The sequence below is a fragment of the Argiope bruennichi genome, chromosome 7, assembly GCF_947563725.1.
Source record: "Argiope bruennichi chromosome 7, qqArgBrue1.1, whole genome shotgun sequence".
Classification (NCBI taxonomy): Eukaryota; Metazoa; Arthropoda; class Arachnida; order Araneae; family Araneidae; genus Argiope; species Argiope bruennichi.
Genome location: NC_079157.1, coordinates 121,681,853 through 121,703,429, shown reverse-complemented (window position 1 = coordinate 121,703,429; position 21,577 = coordinate 121,681,853). Strand labels below are relative to the sequence as shown.

The 21,577-nt window shown below is 31.0% G+C and overlaps 1 protein-coding gene across 1 annotated transcript in view; it reads left to right on the top strand.

The window, feature by feature from the left end:
- LOC129975560 (mucin-2-like) overlaps positions 1–21,577 on the top strand; it is a 108,366-nt gene that overhangs the window by 29,825 nt on the left and 56,964 nt on the right. The window lies entirely within an intron of this gene.

Sequence of the window (21,577 nt, the reverse complement as noted above, 5' to 3'; positions counted from 1 at the left end):
ACTGCTTTGAAATCATAAAACTCGGAGGTTAGACTGAGTATTGGATTTGTGAATTTAATAAACTCCCCTTTCATCGTTTCATTTCTACTTGTATCAATTTCAACAAAAGTTATAAGCATACATGCATATCTTTTGCATAAAACATGCTCTTTCTTTCTGGAGAATCTGCAGCCAATTAAATAACTTCCATCTATTCATCGTTTCCTCATTTGCTTACCGAAACTTCGATCCAGTCTAATAAAAGCCTTTACAAACGCAGTTCGAATTTTGTCCAATACTTTCCGCAACAAAATGCAGTTGCAGCTTTGAGAATTATAAGAGAGCAAATATTTGGTTCGAGAGCACCAGCCGTATGCAATAGCTCCTGCGCTCTCGAGAAATATATTTATCCAAGACTTCATTTCGAGCGGAGATTTCCAAAAATGCTGTTTTCTCGCAATCCCTGGTGCTCTCGATGCATCGGATCTCTGCTCTCCTTTGAATTCATTTGGAAATACGCGTGGGTAAATACATTTGGAGGCGAGTATTGGAATGTTGAAGATATCGTCGAAAGTGATTTTTTTTAAAAAAAAAGTATTGAGGATTTAGAAGAAAATTCGAAACTATTGTGAAAAATTATATTGTTATTTTCTTAATATAATTCATACGTCTTTTATAGTCGATATAAAAAATGTTTGGGTCAGCGGTTCTCCACTGTTAACATCTCAGCTTTGGGGTCTAAAATTCCAGATTCGAAGCCTGATTCCACCGAAGAGCTGCCGTGTAAAAGGGTCTGGGGCATGTTAAATCTATCAGGGCCAAATCCCATCTGGTGTGATTCTAATGGTTGCTAGTTCAGACCTCGATTAGAACCTCGGTTAGATCTTCGTTATCTAACCGAGGTTCAAAATTATTAGGTCCAGCCCAAAATAGTCCTAGTGTTGCTTTAAAAGGGTACGTTAATATAACTATACCAAAACAAACCCAGTCGTTTTTGGATGTGCAAACTGTCTGTTTTGTAAAAGAAAGGGACGACAAATCATCCAGGGATCTCCAGAGAGAATCCTATTGTTATCAAATCCTACATGACTATTCAATTTTTGGTGAAGTAATAACTAAATGGATGGGACAAGAATACTTAAACAAATGGTGACTATGGGTTCAACTTACAGAGAATGAGATTACTAACTGAAAAGAAGAAAAAAAAAGATAAATTACATTGTGAGCATCTGTATGAGATGTATAAGCATATAAACAAACATTGTAGAGTCAGAAATCTGTAGCATCCGTCTGGGTCCTATGTTTTTATTTCCTTCGTGAGAACTGCACTTTTTTTTCTTCCTTCCCTCCTGTGCTCATCCAATTGGTTAGATAACTTAGTGTTATAGGCACTGGGGCACAGGATGACGTTATGTTACGTTATATATATAGTAAGAAAATGTTTACTAAGTATACCAGTTTAAAAAATGCACACACATTTAATACTTGCATTTATATATTTTATGTGCTTGTAATTAATAAAGCATATTTTAAAAAGATTAAAATATACTGTTTATAAAGAAAAAAACTTATTTTATTTAGCTGTCATTAAAAAATTCAACAGCAAATGGTCAAGACTCAAAAAATTTTAAAAATTATTTTTTAATTTGTTTCCAACTAGATATTTCTATTAAACCTTGACTGCTGTAAGATCAACTCGCTTTCTATATTTACTTTGTTTGATTTTTTTAAAGTTGACAAAGAATGTTAATACAAGAAATAGAGGGAAAACTCGCATCGAATGTTTCAGTGCCAGTTTGACAACCGCTGAACGTTTAGCAGATTAGGAATATTGTTCTAAAGGACGATTTTAATGTCTGGTCACCGGGTAGTTCAAATTAACGAGTATTCTTCTCATTTCATGGTATTTTCTTTCTTTATGTAGGTTGCTTTTGAAGGATTTCTGGGCCATTGGTTCTAGGCTCAATTTTCCAAAAGGAATAAATAGGAAATAGCTGTTCTGCGACTCACAGATTGGGAATTGCTTTTTTAGCCTACTATTGCATTTTATAAATCTCTTGAAAATCTTTCGAAGTGGACTACAACATTCTGAGCCATTTTGAGGTAGCAAAGGTACTTTTGGAGCAAACAAGAATATTTTTACGTGATTATAAATTTTAAATCCCCCATGTCGAGAAATTCTGGTTTTTTATTTATCTGTTGCGATGTTTTTGAACATTTTAATTCAAAAACGTAGTAGTTTAGAAGAATGAAATTTGGTGCTCGGTCTCCTGATGAAAAGTGTAAACGTGTGACAAATCCTGGGCGTAGTTGAAAGAAAGACGTGCAAATTACACCCTTTGTTTTTTCGTGCGGATTTTAATTCTGACATATAGAAATTCATAATAGCGCCGTATTGTAATTGTATATCAGAAAGTTGTAGGGAGAATACTTCTGCTGACGTCATAATCCCCCCCCCCTCATACTCGTTTCGACTGACAGGTTTGTCAATATAAAACTACTTTGAAAAATCGATTTTTGATGAAAATGCACAATACATTTTTACATTCCATATTCTTTATTTCTGAATATTTTTCTTTAAAACCTTTTAAATGTTTCTTTTTTAGGAAGTTGCATTGATTTCTAATATCTGCATAAGTAATGTTTTAATGTTATTTTACATCTCTATATACTGCTTTTTTGAATTCTAAATTTTAATAAAATCATCATTCAAAAACTTTCACAAATCAAAATTTAATACAAATTTTTATTTAAATTCGGCGTAATAATTTACCAATATGTTCTGCAGTTCTTGAACTATGAATAATACATGCATTAAAATGATTTTTCTCTGATTTTAAAGTTTTATAAGGTGGAAACAATTGAAATTTCTTATTTATCAGTTGAATTCCAGTATTTACAGTTTTATTGATTTGAAATACAGCTTAGTTTTCAGTTCAAGAACTAGGTATTAAGTTATCTTCAAGACTTTAGAATTTTACCAAATGATTTGTAAGTAGATTTTTTTTTTTGTCTCTTTTAGCTTTAAAATTATTCTTTTAATTTTTCTAGACACTTCCGTTTTTAATTGATATTAGATGATTTTATAGTTTATTTTATACAAAAATTCAAATATATTTTTTATTTTTCTTCAAAACCTTCATTTCTAATGTAATCATATATTTTGGTATTTAGCAATGACGGTATCTTTTATGCTTATTTTTATGCAGATTTCTAACCTTGCATAATTATGCACATTTATTCAGTTTTACAGTAACAAGGAAATGCAACACGCATAAACAACTATAAGAACTGAAAAAAAAATGTTTTAGTTACCGCTTACTTTCGTTAATTTAATTTTAGAGTGCACGTTTTTATTTAATGGATAATTTTAGTCTATGTAAATTCGTGAGAGCATACACTGGTTGCATCTACTTACCTAGTAAAAACATTTAAAGATGAAGTACGTATTTTCCTATCCTCCGAATATTTACATTCAGTGTTGCTCATATGCATTGCAGTATCGCACCAGTTTTCCTGAAATCAGTCGTTTCTCTACAATGATAAGAAAGCAGAAATCTTCCTCTAGACACAGTGATTTTTCACTTTCTTTTACAGTTCGTGTGACGGGTTTCTTGAAGAAAAGCTGGCTCAAATATCCACAGGGACTGGAATTTTTATGCTTTCTGTTTTTCAATAGATTCCTAGATTCCGTCTCCTACCTTCGATTTCATTTGAAATGTGATCTAATCAGTATTTCGCTTGGAGATGGACTTTTTATATGCATTTTTAAAAGTGTCACTCCTTTAAAAAAAAAATAGTTTTCATCCTTTATATATTTTTTCCTCATAAAGAATTCTCGAATATTTCGTATCTGGTTTGAAATATGGTTAAGGCTTGTGTTATAAAATTGTTTCCTGTCGGAGTATATGCGATGGTACATCAATAGAACTGAATGAATTTTCTACCTACGTTGAAAAATGCACTATTTTTTTCGACTTAGAAGAAATATTATCTTCAGAAATGTTCCATCATGTGAGAACATGCTGTTGTTTTGGTTTGGGGGGTTTTAAAGTCTCAAAATGCACGGGTAGAAAAATTGGTGATTTATCCCTTTTGAGGCATCAATTTTTCTCTTAGGTTTTTCAGAAAATAATAAAGAAGGTTGTCACATTTGTCGACTTATTTCCAACAAGAAGTTGCAACTTGACGTGAATGTCCATGTACCCGATTCTCTTGTCTGGCCAATAAGTCGTAGGGTTGTAAGAAATTTCTGCCCTAGGAAGCACGGAGAAGAAAATGGGAATTAACGCGGAACAGCGAGGAGAGGTATCGAAATATATATATTTCAATTTTTCTAGCTGGCAAAAAGTTTTGGAGCTCAAACGATTTTGAGATGGCGCGGGGGGGGGGGGGACATCGTTTTCTAAATATTGACGGAAACATAATCTGATGTGCTCACGTGATTTTTTAAAACTGGTTTAAACTGGTTTTTCACGAAAAATTCTGGTATCGAGAAAAAAATTTTTAAACTCGATTGATTTTTATACGGTTTGATAAAACTTGATGTCAAACTTAATGATTGAATCAATTTTCTAAATGTTGGTGATTATGAAATAAGAGTCATGTAAGAACATGTTTTTCTGTCCGATTGATACCACGTGACTTGAAATAAGGTTCTCACATGATAACTTGAAATTTGCGATAGCCTACTTCATTTATTTTTTTTAATTTTATATTAGGATTTAAGATAAAACGTCGAGTTTTAAAGCGCATTTTTAAAAGCGTAATCTCTTTCGCGAAGAATAATGATTTCATTTGCTCAATTATTCTCAGAGATTGTTCTTTTGCTTAATTTTTGTCTGATATTTCCGGCGTTTATTGAAGATGAAATTAACTTTGAGTTGCTAATAAAGTCTATTCTTATAGTTCAGTTTCCAAACCCGGAGAAAATTTAAAGGGAGAGAAGGGAAAACTGTTTTCTAAACGTCCTTCAATGTGCATCAAAACGACATTCGCGATGGATTGTTAGGGGAACCAATGTCGACCCTACAGGGATTTGACCACAAAATTGTGAATAAAGCTCTCCGCTTCTCGAATTGAATATATGCACATGTTAAGAATGACATTCCTCGTATATGAAAAGATGACTAACTTTTCAATTGATAGAAATGTCAGTACTAAATATTTGTTAAAATAATTCAATAAAATAACATGTATTCTAATGGAAAGCATTGCAAATACTTGAAGAAACTGTATTAATATAGTAAATTATTTTCACATAGTGTATATATATACTTAAATTTATCTTTTTATAAGTTTTAAATTTGTATTTTTTTTTAAATTGGTGCTATATTTTTATTATATATTTTTTAAATTGTACTAATAGCTAATGTATTAAATAAAGCAAGAAATCCTTTAACTTATATGTTTATGTTCTCAATGAGATAACAAAATCAAATTGGAATATTTATAGTTTCACAAATCTAATGGAAAATGCAAGATGGTTATAATACTTAAGTTTATTCAAACTGTCTTTGTCATTTCCACTTTCTGGTAATAAAGATTTAAAGATTAGATTTAAAAATTCTATGTATGAATAGTACGACATGTATGTGGAAAAGATGACAGTAGCTTTAATATTGAAATGCGATTATCATTTTTCACATTTTCATTTAGTATATCGAAATGCATGATGCAAAACTCCTGAATTTTTATTTCCTTGCATGCGAAATATATAAAGGAAAAAGTATTGTGTTAGTTAAAAAATTCGAACTCAAGATTTTAACAAATCTGCATGTTCTAGATACGTTTCCGATATTTGGAAAACTTTTTGAGCTATATATGAAATTAGATATATTGTCTTCACACCACTTTCATAGATTCTATAAAATTTTGAGCGAAATCCATTCAGAGTAAAAGTGCTTGGCTGTCCGAATATAAATTAACACGTTAACTGCAAAACAAAGATCTGATTAATATAAAATTTGGTATCACATAAATTGCCACTTTATGTTATTACAAATAACATAAAGTGGCTAAATAAAATTTGGTATATAATGGTAATTGGTATGGTAATAATGGTAATTTGGTATATAAAATTTGGTATAACATATTCAGATATGTATACCAAAATTATTATACATATAAAATTATATATGTATAATTTAAAAATAAAATTGTATAAAATTTGGTACACACATTCAGGATCTTCATTGTAAATATACAACACATTTCAAACAAAATCTTTTAATAACTTGATCGTCTATCGATCTGTGTTTTTACATTTACATAAACGCGATAATCGAAAATACAGTGACTTAAATAACTATAATTTTATTTTGTGCCAAATTTTGGTTTCAATTGGCTGCTTCACATTTTTAGGTTCTGGTTTGCTTCGTATTCTTAGTGTTATGTCTGTTTGTGAAGCCGACAAATACCTTTTGAGCTAGTTGGATGAAAATTGAGATGTGAACTTAACTTCAGTTTCGCATCCCACGTGAGAGCACATCGTAATTGAAGATAAGCTTCTGGCATGGTTGTTGGTTCTCGCCACTCTTGTGGCTGTACGAAAAGGTGGGGGTCTGGCTCCTTCTATGGATGAGGGGACATACTTACTTAGGGAAGGGTTGTACCGTGGCTGGTGATGGCCCTTAGGACACAACCACAGTTCCGCCAATGTTGCTGTCGCAACGGTTCGGTCATTCTAGTTTTTTCATGTGTCTACTTCAGATTCATAGATGTCTATTAAATTTTAGACAAATATATGTACAGGAAATTTTACCATTTTGTACTTTTTACATATATGTAAACCTAATAACTCAAAATGTGATTTAATGAATAGAATTTAATACATGAGCTGGTTACTTATAGTTCTGTACATAATTTTGTTTCAATCGGATGAAAAAGTATCCCTAATGCATCTTAGATTATCGTTACTATACTTTGAAGTACAAAACGCTCATGTATGGGAGCCTAAAAATCCTCGTGGATAGTAGGAAGGAAATAACACCTTTATTAGAGAATATGCTTGGAAAATTTCGAGGAGAGCTCTTTGGCTGATTTGAGTTTGTACTTAAATATAACTCTCAAGTAGTTTTCCTCCAGCATAATATATATAGATAATATACGAGAAAATTCGCTTAGTTCCAGAACAAATCATCCACTTAAATATACTGAATTCTTTGTTGTTTTTATGTCTGTGGATTAGAAACAAGATATAGCAATATTAATTTTGTCAATTTAAAAACTTCAAATATGATTTACAAATTATTTTATGTCTCGAATTGTTAAAAATGACAAACGATACAATATGGTAGATTAAATGTCGGTTATAATAGTAATTTTAAGTTCTATTTGGCAATCTTGACTCACACTCGGCTCACTCTATTTCTCATATCCATTTATCAAAAAACCTCAGCAAAATTTTCTCTCCCGCCAATATTTACATAATACAGAGTTCATAGCCTTTTCTCATACCTCACCAATATTCCTCAAACCAGTCACTCCTCTCAAATATTAAGCGAGTCGAGATTTTTCCGCAGACTTCATGATTTTTTTTTTTTCTTTATCCTTTTTTGAATTCGAGTGACAGGTTTCGGCGAAGCAATGTTTGTCCAAATATATCTACGGGGACTGGATATTTTATGCCTTTTTCTACCAACTTCCTGCGAAATATGATCTAATCAGCATTTCGCTTGGAGGTGGAGTATTTCTTTTATAGATATTTTTTTTTTCAGTTTTGTGTTTGTTTTATATCGTTTTCGTGCCTCTTGTTTCTGATGTGTGAAAGTTGAGAGATTTTACATTTGATATGAAATACAGTTATTGCTTTTGTTACAAGATCCTCCATCTCATGCCGTTGAATACGTGTTTCCAACTGCATTTCATATACTTCTTATTTTTGCACAAATATGTATTTTAATGTTCAAATTTTAAAAAATGAAAAATTTGATTTTTTTTTTTAATCTAGATCTGTATATATGTTAAATTCTGAAATAGGAATTTTCTTTAAAATTATTAGATTCTTTCAGTGTATATACACTACACTCCTGAGCATCCGGTTCGCGACTATCCGGCTTCCGTATTATCCGGACTATTTTTGTCATAATTAAATGAGGAAGGCAAGGCATTGCAGAAGCAGTGATCTATTAAGGAATTTTTCAAAAACTAAAAGCAGTAAATTGTGACTCTAATCATAGGGTTACCTATTCATATCTGTGTAATCATTTGTCAGTGAAAAATAAAATAAGTTTAAGCCAATTTTTTTAAGAATAAGGCCTACGATTTACTTTAAGATTTGTTTATTTCCTGCGTTTAAGTTACGCATTACAGAATTTGTGATAAAATGTGAAGTTTATATTCTTTAACTTATTTCTTCTCTAATAAATTCTTGAATAATGCAGTGCAGTATATAAATATATATAAATTACCGGTATAGAGCTTTCTATTTTAACTCGACACGTTACCGGCAACTGCTTTTGTGATTCACCGGGCCGCTGCTACGCTCACATTAAGATAAATGGAGAGTTTAGTACTCAATAAGAAGTTAGAAAATACTTATTGTGAAATTTGGTACAAAAACTTTGTCTTCTGGTATTGATGGGCAAAGAGATGAATTCATAGAACTCCGGCCTATCCGGCTTCTTTGGTGTCCGGCTTGCCCTTCCGCCACATTTGGCAGGATATTTGCAAGTTTACTCTACTTTAAAATATGATACGGATTTTGTATAAAATATATATGCCAGGGCTGTAACCTAATAATTATCAGACTCTATACAGCGCATGTGGCGTCATTACGTCATGATTGTTTCGCGCCTAAATTGGCAGCCGAGAGTTCGACTCTGAGACTGTAAGATATGCCACTCACATTCATTAACCTTTTTATGTTAGTTATATTTTGTCCCTGTATTTATATATCGTTTCCTAATGTTAAGTATAAATGCTTGACGCTGCCTTTCCCCACATTTTGGGGGGTTGCTATGGAACAGATTTTGAATATGTATAAAGAAAACGTTAAAATCTTGAATATATATATTTTTCACAGTCGGCAAAAATGTAGTAGGAGCTTATCCTTTATTAAATTACATGTATAAAATGTAATTTAAAATCACATTTAATAATATATGCTTTTTTTTTCTTTACAAAAGTACCTTTTAGCCCATAAAAATATCATGTTTCTCAACACATTTTTCCCCCATAAAACATGTGGGAAAAATAAAAAGCGTGTGGCATCATCTGAATTGAATGCATCGAGTCGTTATAGAATTGGTTTTTAAAATGATCTTTTTTTAGTGTAGAAAAACCTAAATTGTCGAAAATTTCTTTATTTTGTAAATGGCAAAAAAAAAAAAAAAGTTATCCGTAATAAATACTTAAAAGAAAGCCGATCAGAAAATTACTATAACCAACAATTGGTCAACTTCTTGTATGGATATTTTTACATAGCCATTCTTTTTTTTGTTAATGGATTATTTTAAATTGAATCTTTAAACTTTACTCAAAAAATATATTTTCATACAAATAGTAATTGTATTTAATTTGTGTTGTTCAAAGGGTATGAAGGAAAGGAAAGGAAATAAATAGCGATTTTAATAGAAAGTATGGACTACATCGTGAAACTTCATTGAAATACTTGTATACGTATATGTATATCGCGTATTTTATATAATACATAAAATGTATATAATACATGTTTCATTGTATGGTACTTCGTAAAACTCGACAGGATATTCTTTTGGTGCTAAAAATCTCGTTAAATATTACTTGGAGACCGTATAAAGAGTAGCAAAGTATCTAATACATCAACATAATTACTCAAATTTTATCTTATTTTGATACATACTTATATGATTCATTATTTTGATACAAATTTCATCTTATTTTTAATATGATTAAAAAAACAAATTTAAAAGTGGGGTGAGCACTTGAATTTGCAAAAGGAATTTTCATAAACAAAGTTTGAGATTTTCAAAGGCTTTTGAATGGTTTAAATGTAAAGAATGTATTTGTCTATGTCATTAAAAAAAGTAAAAGTTCGAAACTTTTTCTCAAGACTTTTATTTTTGCATCCTGCGAGAGCTCTAACAATGAACAAAATATAACAGGAACGTTTTATCAGAAGTTTTTCGGAAATGCTTTAAACGAAAGAGATCTTTTCACTATGGGAGTTTCTTCATGAAATTCTTTTGAATCAAAGCTGGTGGGAGAAAAACCTTTCAGTCGTGCATTTCTTTCCTTTCAGTAAATTTCTTTTAGAGTGAATTTCAAAGAAGGCTGTCATAGTAAGTGTGTGTGCTATTTTGTATGTATTTTCCTCCTCAAGAAATTAAATGTTGCAGAGAAGTCTTTAATAAGGTAAAATTACTTAACTTATTACAGTTTTAATATAAAACTTTTTAAATAAATGTTGGGACCCTTTAAACCTCTTTTACAGAATCAACTTTATGGGCTAGTATTTACTTAATGTAACTGCATTTCATTGAATGAACTAACAATCGATTTAACACAGAACTGGCTTAGTCACACTAAGTTCTCGGGTGTCCTCTCCTTTCTAATATGGTTTGAAATAAGGAATCTGTAAAATAAAATAACCTGTAATTGTGAAGAATTCATAGATCAAGGTGTTAATTTATAGTTTTTTGAAAAAATAACTCGATTATTTATTTTATATTTATCTGAATTAGGAGTACGTTCTAATGCTTTGGATAGCCCGAATTTCATCCTTTAAGAATTTGAATCACAAAATAAAAAAAAATAAAAATCTGGGGAAAGTGAAAAAGATTGGTACTTATATATTAACTGCATATTAATGAAAAATCGTCTGATAAATTGCCAAAGATCTAATGAGTTCGTTTATAATTAAAATTTGTCTAGATTCGTCAATGGCATGCGGTTAATACTATAGCATCAACAATGACATGCAATTAACATAAAAGTGCTAAAAAATGCCTGTATTGCGCTTGATATTTCGTATCGAATATAATTTTACTAAATCTTTCCTGAATTTTCTTAATCATATGTAGTACAATGGATCATAATAAGGTTTGGTACATTGATTGCAAAATCTGAATCTAATAATTGGAAATTTACATGCCATGTAATCAGCGAGTATTTGACTTGTTGGGTTGTCGATTTGTGTTTTCTACTAAAAAAATGTTATGTATAAACCTGATGCTTTATTAATTATGATAAGGTTGTTATTGATCAAATCTAATTGGATCTATATTGTTATGGAAAGACTCCCAGTGGATGTCGGAGATTAAATTCCAGTTAAGTTGAATTGTGGAACACGAAGCTTTTTTCTGTCAGAAGCACTGATAACAAAAACACGGCTGAAACAGAGCTTATAGAAACTCTTAACAAAAACCAACAGGTCGCTAATTTAAAGAAACGATAACAGAGCTTAGAGTGCACAGCTGGAGAGTTTTCTCCGAAAACGCACAATTCCAGGGCAAATGTGCTCCTTCCTCCACTTATATTATTTTTCGATAGGTACTAGCATCGCATGGAATTTTCTTGAAGTATTTACAAATCTCGATTCCTATTAGAGACGATGCCTTAACTCTTCTACTTTCGACAACTCATTTTTCTCTCCAAAGTTGTTGAGTTCGAAGGAGGTCATTGGATCATTCGACAAGAATATTTATAAATATTTTCCTAACAATACTATTTGCTACGAAGGTGAAAAATATTGCAGAATTTTAACAATATGGTATCGAATTTATAGAGCTCACCTGAGCGTGGATTTGGTACAGTTTAAATATGTCAACGGAAGCAAAATATTCTAAGGATGATGGAAGAATAAGACAGCACATCTTATCTTTTCTCAAATGGAAAATCCTCAAGCAGTTGTCTTAAAACCTTTTAAAGAAATTTTATAAAAGGTATCCTTTGCTGATTTGTTTCATATTATCAAAAGATTTTAATTAACCCTCTTCCGAGGAATGATGTGTTTGACTCGTGCATTGAATGGCTGAATTCTTTTGTATTTTAGTACATTAAATCAGAGTTGCAATTTAATAAACAAACTGAAGAGTTTAAGAGTTCCTTACGTTTTTATATGAATCCACATAATAATAAATATCTAAAAAGATGTGCTTCATTTAATTACTAAGTTGCATAAATTTATATGCCAAGTGCGGAAAATTCTTAAAGGGTTTTTTTTTTTTTTTTGCAAATTACTGAATCTGGTTGCCATGCAAATTTTAGAAATTCACATTTTGTGTGCAAGGTTTGAAATTTTTAAGAAACATAAGTGACTTGAATGTTAAGTTTGCGTGCGTTATTTCATTAAAAGTGCGAACTCGAAATGTTTTCACCGATTCAGACATTTCTTTCTGTCTCTGTAAAATAAACTCTGGCAAACAGCGAAATATAATGAGTTTTATTAGAAGTGTCTTGGAAATGCTTTAAACGAAAGTGAACCTTCCACGACTGTTTTTTTAGGGGTATTATCCGATTCGATGTTTACCGGGACAAAAAAGAAGATAAAATCTGTTTTGTTGGGCTTTTTCTGGACTGAAAAATATCCTGTCCCCCTCCCCCTTTCTTTTCAGTATATTTCTTAAGAGCAAAAGGGTTAAAAAGGAATTTTATTTCTAAAAATTGTGAGCGTTCTCCTCTTTTTTTAGATAATAGCAATTCTCCGTGTTAACAGATCAATATTAAGCACTGGGTTGCTGCAGCGGAATTATTTATTATTTTTACGCAATCTGTAAGTAATTAGGAAATAGAGAATACGAAAGTTACACTTTAAAAGTTGATAAAATTACCAATAGTTCCAGCACTCTGTATTACAACAACTTGGATCAATCATACATCTCTGTCCACTTCTAATCATAACGTATAACCTCAAAATTTATGTCCCACATTTAGCTCTATATTTATGACAATGCCTTGTCAGAGCTTAACGGACGTTTAATCCCCACAATGAATGGCACAAGACCATGCTTCTCGGCAAAATAAAAAGTATGACAACTCTTATTATTCGATAATGCCGCTCTCGTAGAATTACTAACTCTTAATGCACCATTCGCGGGCTTACATAAACAACCAATTATTCTTCATTTGACATAAGAGAAGGCTTTTGTGATTGTCCATGCATCACCCTGGTGTCATGTGCCCGGCCGAGGTTTTTCTTATCCCTTTAAGGGATGATTGCCCCACTTTTCTGTGCCTCGCTGAAATCGATAAATTATGGGTTGAGGGTCGTGTAGGGCTAGGGGGAAGATGGAAATATTTTCAAGCTATAAATTTTAGCCTTTCATGAAGGGATGAAGGTGGCAGTATTCCAAATTTCTCAGTTGAGCTTATGATTATGTAGTGGTTGGTATTGATGGGTGGGGTTTTCTTTTTATGTCCTTGATGGTTGTTTAATTTTTTTGATAGCTTTCGGTTTTTAAATAAAGAGGCGGTATTTAAATTTTGTAATGAAAACGTATTATCGTCTACTAACCATAGCAATGATTTCCCATATTTTAATTACATTTTTTTCGTAGCAAAATTAGAATTTGGATTATTTATATATGAATTTAGATGGTTTTACATCTGTATTTTCTCACTACATCAGAATAATTTTGGAGTAATTGAGAATGGTTAAGTGGGAATTACCTGCTATCCTCAATTTCCGAAACAATTGAAAAATCTTCCCTTAAATAATTGCCCTTTGTCTTTATAAAGGATGAATAAAAAGTTGAAACGAGTTTCATAATTCTTTTATATCATGTGAAATATAAGAGTAATTCAAATAAAAATGTGCTTACTTAATTTTTTCACCAGTATTATAAAATTCCTTGTAAATATTTTTTATCCTTGATAAGTATCATATATATTAACTGAATAAGCTGTTATTAATTATTTGAGTTGTGACATTAATAATGTATCAGACTCAAATATCATGAACAAAAATTGACAACAATGTCATAATTAATTTTTTGATCAATCCAGTAGTTGAAAATTTTCTATTTTCAAAAGCATTTATATCTTAATGTGCATTTTTGGATAGACTCTCAGTTTTAGAAATACTCCCAAATATCTTTTCTGTTGGATATTTTTCACAGAAAACGCCGGACATTAAATAAGCAAAATAGATGATGCCTAACGGCTACTGGGTCACGACTTTTTTTTTCGCTATTCTAAGAACATTTAATTTTGTGCTTTCATTTTTCTTTACAATGATTATATAAGCGAACTTATTTAAATTAAGTACCAATTTAAGTTTACAGCATTATTCTTACGATTTCTTTCGCGTTTTTCACTGTCATGCAATTAAGTTTGGCCATTGTTTATTACAAACTTTGTATTACAGTGTTTGAATAGTTTTTTTTACAATTGTTTGATCATCGTTATCGAAATTACTTAATAAGCGCGAAAATAAATCTCAATTTTTGACATGCAATCAAAAATTTTATTATTTCAATTTTCCCCAATATTTTTCACTGAAAAGCGGTTAAAATAAAGATTAAAGATCAACCACAAAAAAAAGCCGCTTTTAAATGCTGGTGGGAAGGGGCCTCAAATATGCATTACCTAAGACCTCGTATAGAATTGAATCCAGGACTGTCCATTGAGAAAAGTTATTAATTATTAAAATATATCTATTTCAATCAAAATTCTGAATATTAGTCAAACTATTTCATTAACTTTTCCGTTATTTATTTGAATAGCAAATAAATAAGGAAATACGTCTGTGCTTATTTCGCAATCTATTTTTCATCCAGGAAATTTATATAATTTAGGATAAATTATATGATTGTATAACTTATATCTATTTTATCGCAAACAATTCTTTATTCTGTTTTTCAATTTTATGTTCTTTAATATACGTCCTTCAATATTTGTTACTGTGGAAGACCGATATCTAAAAAACGTTCGTACTTTCTGGTGAGTATTAGTATTCTCGTAATCGCTTGGTATATGTCATAAATATTTGCCTTTCACCATTATTTCGTCTGCAGATGTCGACATTCAGTATTTAGTAATATTGAATCTTGAATAAGAATGTCTTTCTTATGTTAAAGCAAAGCTGCGACTTTTTAAATCTACTTTATTATCAAAACATATATATTGAAATAGGAGCAAGTTCATGTAATAGCATAAGTAAATGAAATATTGAACCTAAAACTAATAATTCGAAATGAATAAAAAAAATATCAATAATAAACTTACAAAATAATTATAAGATTAGCCTTATTCAAGCTTATGTTCTCGTCTGTGCTTTCTCGGCTTCTGGTTTTTCCTCTCACCAGAATTATGACATACCCCGATGATGGTTCGATCATATAAGAACATAACAAAACATTCGGTCTTTGACTGACCTATTTGGTCTGTGTAGACATTCACAGGAGATATTGATATTCCCTAAATTTCGGTGTTTCGCTTTCACTAATCCAATCGAGTAAAACATAAAGCTAAAGTAACACGGCATTAATTGCCTACCATTCTATGTTCACTATATTAAGAGTAAACAAAGCGAACAATATTTCGTGCATCTCTTGTCAATACAAGTTCTTAAGCCGGATTAACCTAGTGTGATCCGTTCATACTTCTATTGGTTAGATGATTAACCCTGGTCCCCAATTGTCTTTTTTCAAGCCATTACTAGAAGCAATTTCTTTCCATTGTTGCCGTTGGGGATCATATTTTTATGGATCTTATATCACGTTGTGAAATAAAATGTGGATCAGTTCTATTTATACAAAAATAAGCAGTCATTAACACATTGATTGCCGCGCTATATTTCTTGCAATGTAATTTAAACTGGCCCGTCGGTCGCCGGTGATCCCCATTGCAGTCAAAGTGTTAAAATGATTGATTCAATAATGCTGTTTATTACATTATATCTATAAAATTCAACGCGATGTTATTTCTTGTTCGTGACGTTAACCCTTTCTAAGGTCGTGGGAAGTATGCTTCCCACCAAATTTATTAATCTTTGTATGAAATTATGTAAGTTGACATAAGTTCTGACACATTTTTTAGAAAGACAGAAACTTAGATGCTTCAGTTCTTTATCTCACACAAAATGATGTGTCTTGATTTGTTACTTAATTATTAATTAACCAAATTAATGAATTAATCAAATGAAATTTATCTAATAACCTAAATGAATCCCTTTTCTTATTCTAATTTCAAGCCTAAAAATATTTTAACATTATATGACTAGAAAAAATGGCACTTTAAAGGGTTAACTGACATACTTAACGAGAATCTAAGTAATCATCTTTTTTCAGAACATAGTGGATTTGAAATCTTCGCGTAATCTCTTCAGTAAATTTTGTCTTCTTTAAGCATTCTTTCCTTTTGATCTTATTTTTGGCTAGATGTTTATTAAATTGGGATTATTTTGACAATTATTGTAACTTATAAAAAATATTGTCTTTGTTTTACTTAAAAACAATTTTAGAAATTTCGTGAATTAAAGATTTTTATTTCATATTGGTAATTAGGAAAATTTTCTTTAATACTGTGTTTTTTAATATACTTTTTAAAACTAATAAAAATTTATTCTAAACTATCTGCTGTTTTCTATTTAAAAAGCTAATTAGAATATACTAAAAATTACAATTTTAACAGATTTTTAGGCCTAAATTCTGATATCGTTTAGTCTTAATTTTACTTATATATTCAAAGTGTTCATTTTATAGATCTTCAAATATTGGTTCATATAGAAAAATGTGTATTTGTTTCAACTGAAGCAAATTAAGACATTTAAATTTGCAGGGATTAATTCAATCAATATATTAAGTCTTTACATAATATGTGTATTTGATATGAAAAGCTTTCTCTTCTGATCTTGTATAAGAATTATAATTTCCTCATGAAAAATTTAATAACTAAATTCAAATATTTCTATTTCGAAAATCAATTGCATGGGTTTATTACATTAACGGAACAATTTCCACAAAGTTAATGAAAATTAGCGTCTCGTCCAAACCCCGTGTTGTCTTACATGTGGGTTTTATTCCATTTAAATTAAAAGCATCTCGCTTTCACAAGGGTCTTCAAAGACGCTGTCGATATTTGTGCAAAAGCGAAGTAAATATTTGTTGGTTTCATTATACATATGAGCTGCCGTCTCACACAGCTTAGTAATTATCGCACTAGAGCTATAAGCTGCTGTTCCTGTTACAGTTCTTAGAGATCCTTTTCACACAGATTGTCCTTATGTATTTTCTTCTTGATTAATTTTAAATTCTTTATTCTTAGCGGTTAAACACGTATTACGTTTGGTGTGCCTGGCACACTTTACTAAATATACTTATTTTTAAGATCACTTAAAATCTTCAAGAAGTAGATAAGAGATTTATAGCTTTATATATTAATTACGTAAGCTTAGGATTAATTCTAAGTCAACTTCTCAAACAAACTATGAACTAATTCTCTTTTATTCCAAGGTATCTGTATATATCGAGATAAGGATTTCTTGGTTTTTTTTCTGATGTTCCTGAGGTATTAAATAAGTCTTAAGACAAAGTATTATCCTTTTCCAGCATCTGGAATTTTGTTCTGGTAAATTATCTACCATCGGCAGTTTCACTAATTTCTTGTTAATTTTGCTTCCAATGTAAATGCTTACTGTTATTTGGATAATCTGTCTCCATTCTAATTATTTTATGTATTGTTTAAGTCCCTATGCTGCTGCATTACTCAGTGTAATTAGACATGTCTCTAAATAAATAACTCCTGAGATTATTCAAAAATAAAATTACTCTTTCCTATCAATCTGTATAATCATCTATCGCCATCTCTTAACGCTGGCGAGGCCTTTAAAAATATCCCCCTCTTTTTGGTCTACGTCATTATTAGGTGCATAAACCCCTTCTTCTGTTTTGGCGTCAAGGAACTTGAAATTATTTTTAATGTTTTACTTGACTTATTTAAAATGATATGCCAGTAAGGCTAACCGTAATCAAGGTTAATGAAAGGATCTTAAACTTCACATTTTATTTCCATTCTTCTTTATTTTGGATTGTAGCAAAGCTTAATTAACTGAAATCTGCAATTTCTATAATTTTATATTTATGCTCATACATCCTGTTTTCCTCTCACAGACGAGTTGGAATTAATACTTTCGGTATTTTTTATTTTATATTGAGAATTGCATTTTTTCTGTTAATGAATCCCTACTTATTTCGATCCATTTTTAGTGAGTATACGTGAAGTTTTTTAGTTCGTAAAATTCTGGGCCTTACTTGTTTAAATTTAAATGTCATAGCATCAAAAGTAAAATGAGTTACAATTTTTTTATTAATTTCTTAAATTCTCTGCCATGATGTGCATGAGATTTTCAACTTTCATTAATCTGTGAAAATCAGATCTGAAATGTTAATACCATAATAGCCCAACTGGACGAGCACATCTTAATTTGATAAAGATACTATGAGCATCCAGAATATCGGTTTTAAAAGTACATTTTGAGATTTCATCTTCCCATAACCTATATGTCTGAAGACTTTCACTGCATCCTCAATCAAAAGGAAAGCCATTATTTTAGAAATGTTAAGAGCTAGTCACTTATTAAGTCATTTTTTAAGAAAGTTAGTTAATGGATATCGCAATAGAAGAATATAGTATCCAGTGAAACTTGAATGGGATCGACATTTTCAAAAGCTTCAATCCCTTATTTATATTGGATAATAACTTTCCTAGTTAAATTTTCCCGAACATATCAAATCTGACCAGATTCAATTTAAAGCGATTGAAACTTAATGAATGAAAATAACGGTTATAACATTTGTCTTCTGAAGAAAAGAAGTTTCGCCTGATTTATCTTATTGCTATGATGGTCATACGAATTTAATGTTCGAATGTGACACTGATAAGTGGGAAATTTTTACACCTTTTTTTTTTTTTTTTTTTTTTTTTTTAGCACTGTGTGTTTAATTCATAACTGAGTTGCAGGGGCAAAGATTGCAAATAAAATCACTTTCACAAATAAAATCAATTGAGTAAATTTGGTTGGTGTTAGAAATTATAAAATAGCAGAACAATGTATTCTACCAGAAAAGGCTAACTAGGACAGTGCAGTAATATATTTGATATCTCGTGGGATTTTTCTACATATCTTTATTTCCTTAATCACAAACAGGAGCTTGAGTTTTATAAATATTTGTGAATTATTTACGTAAAAACTTTAGCTACTACATTAACAATATTATCTATCGAAAACCATAATTCTGACTTAACTTAGTCTGAATTAGCAACCAAAATGTGAAATATTGACGCAGTCATATTGCTTATAATTTGCAAAATAGAACTTGCTTGGCTTGCAATGGTGAGAAAGTAAAGACAAGTCTAAATATAGCGAAAGTTCAATCTTTTTCAATTCTTACTATTAGTTTACACTCTCCCTATATATTGGCCTGGTGGTAAGATCTCAGCTTCGGAACCGGAGGGTTTCAGGTTCGAGACCCGATTCCACCGAAGAACCGTCGTGTAAGGGGGTCTGTTCCACGTTAAATCCGTCCAGACCAAACGTCCTCCCGCTGGTGTGGTGTGGTGTGGTGTGGTGTGGAGAGGGGGGTGCCAGCTCAGGTGTCGTCCTTGTCATTTGACCGCGGTTCAAAATTACGAGGTCCGTTCCAAAATAGCCCTAGTGTTGCTTCAAACGGGACGTTAATATAACTAAACTAACTCTCCCTGTATATATTTATATATGTTGTTCAAATTTTCAATCGTTAATAAAATACATTTTATTCCTTCACTCAAGTCCAAATACGTTTTTTTAAACTTGTAGTGGATGACACTTGATATTAATACAGTTTTTTCAAATATTAATTCATTAATTATTAAATTTAATTAATTTTTAATACTTTAAATAGAGTTTTAGCAGTTTGTAATGAAAATTGAAATCAACAGGCAGTAGCTCAAATGTGAGTTCAATTCTTGTGAAAGTAGGAATTGACTTAAAAAATTTTTTTATGTTACTTGTTCTATTTAAATTATTTAAGTATTTTTTTTTTTTTGATGCAATACATTTCTTTGGGAATTTAGTGTTGTACCAGTCAGAAGGGAAAGGGATTGTAATGACAGGCGATAACTAGCGGATGTGGTCTCCCCAAAACTTTCTCGCATACTCTCTAATAAAGCTGTTATTCTCTCCCCTAGCAGAGAATGCCTTGCATAGCATTGGCGTGCAGTAGTTACGAAATATTAACGTTTGGCATTAATTTCACATTTGCATTGAATCTTCCGTGTGATCCTTGGCGAGCTTTTTGGCGATTAATCCCTGGTATGGGGATTAAATTAAATTAAATTTGTGCTTCACTTATTTGAGCCAGAACTGCAATTGTAATTTCCAAATCATATAGCAAATTTTATATATTTTGAATTATATCGTATGCATATTTCTGAAAGTACAGATCAACAGACAATCCACCCCTTTTAAGATTTGGCTCATCATCTAAAATAGAGATGTTAATTCTTTTTATCTAATTTTATCCGTCTTTTATTCATCGTTTTTATTTATCTTATAAACTTATATTCAAACAGCCGGAACTGATAGACTTCATCAGAATATAGTTTGCATAAAATTTGATAATAAACTTCAGATTTGATGTAAGAACCTTATATCAAATTCCATCCATCTTTCTCAAAACTTTTTTGAATTATTTTTGCCGCAGACAGACGAACATCTATTTTTTAAACTCAGAGAGGCCCAAAACGTGAAGCTTTGTTACAATCTGTAGTTCGAATTTTTTGACTATTACAATACTTCCTCTACGCTTCGTATACGCGAAAGTAAAAAAGCATAACAAAAGATCCGATCAAAAGCTGTGTAAGTATGAGCAACAATCCATCAAACACCATTTCCTGTATTGTTACAATTGTATTATCATTTTCTGTATTCTGAAAAAATATTTTAAATTTAATTCTTTTGTATATTTATAAAAGAAATACTATGTAAATGAAACTCGTCTAATGCACGCAATAATCAATGCTTCAGCTCACCATTAAAATCGAACATAATGGCCTTTCACTATCCCCTTTGCATGTCGCAGATGACATTTCGTTCTTTGGAACGCTACCAAAAGAAGACACGCACAGAAATACCCGCTGTATTGTTCCAACACGATACCACACGTACATACCGCAGACAAGAAAACAAAATGCCCTTTAGTGTTTATTCTTTTAGTGCTTTCTGAAAAGTTGACCAACGAAGGTCGTGTGAAAAAAGAAAACAATAACCTTTCTCCTTCAATAGCAAAGTAAGATAAAAACACCATTAGAGGCGACCTACAATTGTGCTATGAGAAATAATGTCGATTGTGCTTTGGAAAATTATTCGTGGCATGGTTGTTTCTTCTTTAATAATTTTCTTTGCGGAATTTTCCCGAGTTTGAGCAGTTGTGTCAAAGCTCACAACCTGTGCTACATCGGAAAACTGGTTTATTGTATAGGTTGAAAATCAAGCATCAGTAGCTACTTGAAAAATCCTTGGAATTGTACGGTTTTTACATAAGGCTTGTTTATTTAGATATGTAGGTCGGCTATCTAACCTTGTGGAGCAACCTTTTTTTTTTTTTTTTTTTGTTCATTTATTTTTGTAAAAGCTGAAGCACGTGGATACTTTTCAAAACATCTGCATTTGTTTTGTTTATTTCTTAATTATAATGTA